Genomic DNA, 7,432 nt, shown 5'->3' with positions numbered 1-7,432 from the left:
GGGAAACACTAAGACTTTATGATGTTTAATGTCAACCAACTGTTCACCTTTAAAGCAGTACCAAGTAACTTGTTTACCTTAAAAAATCCTTTCCGTAGTCCCTCTGGGGGAAATACAAGTGTTAATGGGATGATTGAGGGTAAGAAGAAGCTAACGGGCAAAGCTACCTGTGGGCTAGCGCCACTTTAAACAGTATTTACAGCCAAGTTTGAGTGAAAGCAATTATTTCCATTGTGTAATTGGATGTACAATATCCCTCTGTCCCTTTGTCTGTCAGCGTAGTATTTACGGACAATTAATGAGTTAAGAAAAATCGCAACTTGCTACGACACCTGCAGTTGCGCTTATGGCCTCTTGGGGCAAGAGTTACTTAGTACTGCTTTAAAGACACACTGCACAACATTTTGGACTACACTGTTGCCTAACCAGTTTAAATCCCAAATTCTGCTGACTTTAGTCACATCTCCATGGAGACGAGCCGGAGACGTCCCCACTTCTACAGTCATGCCTTATAGAGATGCCTTATGTTATTTGTTGGGTAGAATTCTGTGTGGTGCGGCTCTAAATCTGGTGTTTTTTGCTTTTTGAAGCACTGACATCTTTCAAAACTGTGAGTCCAGTTTTGTGCTCTGTCCAAATCCGCCCAGAGGAGTTCAGAATTCAGAAACTGAAGCCACATTTTTTGCCTTTTGAATTGTTGTTACATAACCCGGTGTTTCTGAACTTCTCTCCACTGTCAGCCGTATCTCAGGCCTTGCACATGCACTCCGAGTCTGAACCGCCGCACACCTCCGGGCCCATTATGCAGTTTCCATGGCGACGGTGTCCACGTTCACCGAAGCGCCCACCCGTTTCCGTGGAGCACATCGCAGACCCATAGATACAACCAGCAGCCTCGCAGTATAGCAACGACTGCCTCCCGTGGGATTATTGTCAGAGGTAAATGTTTGGAGAGGAGTGCTGTCCTCACGGCACAACGGTCCCATCGATATATCGCTCAGAGGATTTATGGACAGACGCCATGTCAGCAGGAAATGACAGAAATATGATCACACGAAAATACAATATCTCACAAAAGAAACATTTCTGTAAATATGTCATATGTTTTCATGGGACAACACTGCTGTGTTGCCGCGGGAGGTGTTCCAGGCTTGTCCTAGTGGGACAAGGCCTCGTGGAAGGCCCAGGACACGGTGGTGGGACTATGTCTCCGAGCTGGCCTGGTGGCACCTCGGGGTCCCCCCAGAACAGCTGGAGGAGGTGTGTGTGGACCGGGAAGTTTGGGCATCTCTGCGGAGACTGCTGCCCCCGCGACCCGGCCCCGGATAAAGTGGAAAAAATGGATGGATGGATGGATGGATGGATGGATGGATGGATGGATGGATGGATGGATGGTTGGATGGATGGATGGATGGATGGATGGATGGATGGATGGATGGATGGATGGACCGCTGTTTTAGGGTCTATGGCAGGGGTACTTAAAGTGCAGCCCGTGGGCCAAATGTGTCCCTCAGATACATTTTTAGGGGCCCTCAGGCATCTTGTTGAATTGGCACCCATCGCCAGAGATGGAACTTTTTACTACAAGTTTAATCATTTTATATGATTAAACCGTCAAGATGAACATTGAAACAGAACAGCTTTAAGGTTCCAAGCCTAAATGAAGGTGTGGGGAAAGGTTTAAACCGGTCTTAAATGCTCCCAGTTGAAAGTTTGACTGCATTGACCACCGATCTGTGGCCCTGGATGTTGAATACTCTTAAATATGTGGCCCTCAATGAAAGAGGTTTGGACACCCCAAAATGATGCTGGGTTAGTGGAGTCTAAAGCAACAACAGGATACCTCACAATGTCGGCCTTTTACTCCCAGTATTTCCTCTGTGTCAGCTCAGTAAAAGCAGAAGAGTCTGGCTAAAGTTTGGGCGGTAGGACTGTCTGTAGCCCGTGTCCACTCAGCCCACAGGTGGGACTGAGGCAGAAACGGGGGCGGAGCTGACATAGGCAGCAGTGGGACTGGGGCCCCACAGCAGAGAGGCAAGGGGGGCCCTGTTGGGACAGAATGTTGACTTAATAATAATGATGACTTAATAATACTAATATAAGCACGTGCACTTCACAGCTGGACGGTGGAGGCCTTTCTGTGTGGAGTTTGCATGTTCTCCCCATGTCTGCGGTTTCCCCGACCACTAAAAACATACACAACCAGGAGATCCGACCATTAGCCTGGCTCCACATCTGGAGACGGGTTCCCAGGCGTCTGAAGTCATGAATGAAAGTCTCTGCAAAGTCTTACTGCATCGGTGAGAAAAGAAGAGCCAAACGATCCGGCTCGTCATGTGCTCAGGCTGCCGTGACGCCCCCTGGTGGCTGCAGCCCTGCCTCTCACTGACTGGAAACTCCATAAACCCCCTCTTCCTCCTTCCACTAATCTGCTCTTTATTTACTCTCATCTTTTTCATTTCTGCGGGCCTTTTTCCAAACCGGCCTGTTTCCATGGCGACGGCAGCCCCGGCACACCGGCGGAGAGCGTTTATCATCTCATAACTGCTGTCAGTGGGTTAGTGAGGCCAGGCCTGAGCAGGATTTTCACACAGGACGGTGCCTGGGACATTCTCAAAGACAGACATTTTGATTTGTGTTAATATTAAAGTTTATTAGTTTTAAAACGTATCACCTTTTGTCCTTTAAGCCCGTGCTCAGCTCAGCCCGTGCTCAGTCGTAGTGAAGCTCCGGTGGTCCTTTTGCCTCTCGGCGCTCCACTGTGGGGGGATGAGCATGTGCTGCAGGATCAGACAGTATTCCAGTATTGTGTGATGTTGCAGATGGAGCCGTGCCTCAACATCAGCAAAGCCCGGCTCAAACGAGGCATTTGTAAGACAAAGTTGGATTTGGGCTGGGGATGGGGGTGCGCCGGCGCCTGCAGAGCGTCGGATGTCTCCTACAGCGGTGATTAGGAGGCGCTTGTTAGACCCAGATAAACAGGCGTGTAATGAGCACCACCACAGAGCCACTACAGGAGACAAACAGCTCGCAGAGGGAACTAAACACGCCGCTTTTCTGCCTTTTAGTCACAACAGACATTTACTAACTCTTCATTTACAGCTGCGGATACAGCGGGCTCCATCCTCTCTGACGATACAGACAAACAGAAAGGGTTATGGTCAGTTACAAAGGAAATTGACTTAAGTTGTGAACGATTGCTCAAAAAATCAATGTTTTATAACGTTATATTGTCATCCAATCAGATTTCTTTGCCCGTTATTGCCAAATCCACATATCTCTTGGCTTTCAGATTGAAGCTAGCCTGGCCTTAGCCATCCGTAAACTCCGGTCAATTATAATTTCCCTACATGTACATCTGGGTCTGATCTCAGTGGCCGCATTACATCGGTTGAATTTCAACCATTCAGCGAGCGGGGGAGGCGGGACCTGTAGGTAGCTATGATAGAGCTATGATAGAGTTATGATAGAGCTATGATAGAGTTATGATAGAGCTATGATAGAGTTATGATAGAGTTATGATAGAGCTATGATAGAGTTATGATAGAGCTATGATAGAGTTATGATAGAGCTATGATAGAGTTATGATAGAGCTATGATAGAGCTATGATAGAGTTATGATAGAGCTATGATAGAGCTATGATAGAGCTATGATAGAGTTATGATAGAGCTATGATAGAGCTATGATAGAGCTATGATAGAGCTATGATAGAGCTATGATAGCTGCTTCACTCACTCGGGCTCATTACATTTGTCACGACCAAACGCTAGCTATGCAATCGTTTCAAAGGAGTTCACCCCACCTGATAACGGAGCTCAGTTTAGAACAGGGGTGTCAACATACGGCCGGAGATGATTTAATCCGGCCCCTGCCCTGTAGAGCATAAATTCCAGAGTATGTCACAAAAAAAAAAGTAAGTCTCTAGCCCATTCCTGTGCGGAGTTATGAATTTTTAAAGAATAACCAGAATGCTCATTCTAGCCACTAGGGGGCATTAAATTAAAAAAAAAAAAAAGGATACAGTTCCACACGTGTCCAGCAGAGGGCACTGACATAATAAGAGCTCAGGATATGAACAACACATTATATAGCCATGTGGTAAATGGACAGTCTGCCCCAGGGCGGCTGTGGCTTCAATAACAGTTTACCACCACCAAGTGAATGAATAATGACGACTGCACTTTCAGGAACTTGTGACACAGGCTTGTAAAGTGCAATACAAGTGTAAGCCGTTGTCATTAATGAAGCTACAGTCAAGTTGGGGCTTTGATCAAATCACAGCTTATTATTATTCATTTATTGGAAACATTTTCTATATTATATGTGGCCCGCGACCCGCCGTGGGAGCTGAATTTCGGCCCGCGACCCAAAATGAGTTTGACACCCTTGGTTTAGAAGGTCCAGACCCTTTGTACGAAACACAATGAGTACGAGGGTTTGGTAAAACCAGGCTAGAAAGCAGAACTAACTAACTTGTGCCCCTAGAGGCCACAGGCGCCTCTGCAGCTGGAGGGAGAGTGACGCGGAGCATGGAGGCCTGTTTATTGTAAGTATTGGTTTCTCTTGGTTTCACTGCTCAGCCCTCGGTCCGAACCTGTGTTTTCATAATCAGGTTATTTGCTCTGCTTTGAATTCTGCACGCTGTGCTACAGGAACCCTCCAGCCAATTGGTTTATGAGGTTTACACGTCCCCAGGGCCGGCTAACTGGCCCAAGGGGACGTTCACACATCTCTCTGAGCAAAGCTGCTGTCAATCAATCGCACAGTGACGGCCAGCGAGCTGTGTTTGAAAGGATGCGGCTAAACAACTGACACAACATTTGTTTTTACTCTTGAATGGCTGAGCTTTGGTGTAATCTATGTGTTTGCAGTCCCTAATGCTGTTGTTTATTTAAAACTGGACTTTGTTTGGAATGGCCCAGTCCTGGATTGTGCTACCCAAAACTGGGGCTTGTCCGGACTTTCAACCCTCGAAAGAACAGGGGCTCATCAACCGGTGTCTGGATGGTCACTGTATAATCGCCTGTATTTAGTTTTCCTTTTCTTCACTTAGCATGTAGTTTTATGTCAAATACTGCACATATACCACAAAATGTTTTTAACATGTTGCTAATAAAGTAAAAATAGTCCTTTATCTGAAAGTCTTGCAAATGCTCCTTTATATGGAGTGTTACTACACCCACAGTCTGCAGTGTCACCTAGTCTGTTTCCCGGGATAAAGTTCCATCTCCTGGGGGGCCGGGTGCTCCCACATATGGGGTGAGGAGTTGTGCGACCAGGAGGAGGTCTGAGTAGAGCCGCTGCCCCACCACATCTTCAGCAGCTCAGGCGTCTGTTGTTTGAGATGTCCCACTGGGAAGGAGGCACCAGGGGAGACCTAAGCTGGGTGCACACTTGGTCGAAGGATACATTAATATCACAATATAAAAAAGAAATATCATGATAACAATATATTTGGCGATATAATTGACCAAGAGCACACAGCTACGCAGACATGCAGACGACTTACGTGAGATCAGGAAGAAGACGCCACAGATGAAAGGGATAGACACAGACGGCATCTCGTCATAGAAGGGGGCGTGGCTTCGTCGAGGGGGAAAATAGAATCTTCAGAGAAACACAATTTTTCACTCTTTTAAGCCATTTTCTGGTCTTATTTATCACATAAATAAAGTCAAGTGTAAATCGGGCCCATATGGATATTTTCTCACAGCACATTGTTCAGTAGAAGTGAAAAAACGGCAGTTGTAGCTCGCTCTAGCTAACTGCTAGCATTGGCCCGATGCTAACATGTAGCATCAAGTTAGCATTATCCGTTTTTTATGTATTTATGCGCTGTTGAACCACTGTGCTCCTCTCCATGTCTTTGCTTCTTTCTTTAGTAGAAAACAATATAATTCAGCATTTGTTAAAGTAGTTTTTGAATAATTAGAGAAAGTTTTGATTTGACAAATTGTTTTCCCCCTTAACTGTTTCCAAACATGACCATATATGGGCATATATATAGTTTTCTACTAAATAATGATACAAAGACATGGGGAGGAGCAAAGTGGTTCAACAGGCTATAAATACATGAATAACGGAGAATGCTAACTTGATGCTACATGTTAGCATCGGGCTAATGCTAACGGTTAGCTAGCGCTAGCTACAACTGCCGTTTTTTCACCTCTACTGAACAATCTGTTGCGACAAAATATCCACATGGGCCCGATTTACACTTGACTTTATTTATGTGATAAATAAGTTGATATTCCACCAGAAAATGGCTAAAAAGAGGGAAAATTGTGTTTCTCTAAAGATTTTTTTTCCCCCTCGGCGAAGCCACGCCCCCTTCTATGACGAGATGCCGTCTGTATCTATATCATTAGATAGATTGTAATCCCTTTTACGTGGTGGTTTTCTTTGCAGCCAACAAATGCTAGTATGCGCTGAGCCTTTCCTTGCAAAGATGATCTACTCAAGCAATAGAGAAGCCATAATTAATTTAATTTTATAAGTGCCGGCCCCTAAAGTCTCCTGTCATGTTTATGCTGCTGTAGCTAAGCGTAGCATTAGCGTAGCATTGTGCTCTTCATCCCGACTCCAGTCAAAGCTAAATATATTGCGCCTACAGTCGTAATACAATTTACACAGGTGTTTTAGTCTGAAACACATATTATCAGTCGACTCAAACTTCGATCTTACGCAAATGCCCGTCACGCGCATCAAAACACACGGTGCAGTCATTGATTCTAAACATGCTTTATTGAAGTTGCTTTATTGAAGAGCTCGGTCATTTTTCACAACAGCAGATTCAAAGTCAGCCTGAAGATCACTCGGTTCATTCCCGGTTACTGGTTTGTGATTGGATCGCTTGTATTCTGATCAGACCAATCAGAAGCAGTCTTTTCAGGAAGTCACAATACATTTCAAGTCCAAAGGTCAAATCAACAGAGGTTAATGATGGTTGATTCCTGCGCCACACTGCCCCCGCTGGTGTGGCTGCTGTACAATAGTGTGCAGTGATATATCTCCTGTGCTTCCGCCGGCTTTCAATTTTTCTCACTTTTTTATCAAATTTTTGTCAATTTTTGTCATTTTTTGTACATTTTTTGTCACTTTTTTCGTCAATGTTTTCTCACTTTTCCTACATTTTCATCCTTGTTTTCGTCTCAGTTTTGTTGCTATTTTCACACCTTTTTTCCAGAAGCTTTTGGACTGGGGTAAAGCCGGAGAAAAATGTGCTCGGTTCAGGTGGGAGTTAAGGGGTTGATATTGCCTGCAGTTCACAAACTATCCACCAGGGGGTGCTGCAGCGCCCTCAGCACCCTGGGTTCCCACGGCCTTGGTTGTGGAACAGTTGTGGGAGTTTTGGGAGGAAAGTTGTGGGACTGATTTGATGGAGTTTGCTTGATTTTTGCGTTAATAGCCAGAATCACAACATCGGGAAAT

This window comes from Gobius niger (assembly GCF_951799975.1).
Source record: "Gobius niger genome assembly, chromosome: 22".
Lineage (NCBI taxonomy): Eukaryota > Metazoa > Chordata > Actinopteri > Gobiiformes > Gobiidae > Gobius > Gobius niger.
Note: the sequence above shows the minus strand (reverse complement) of the source record.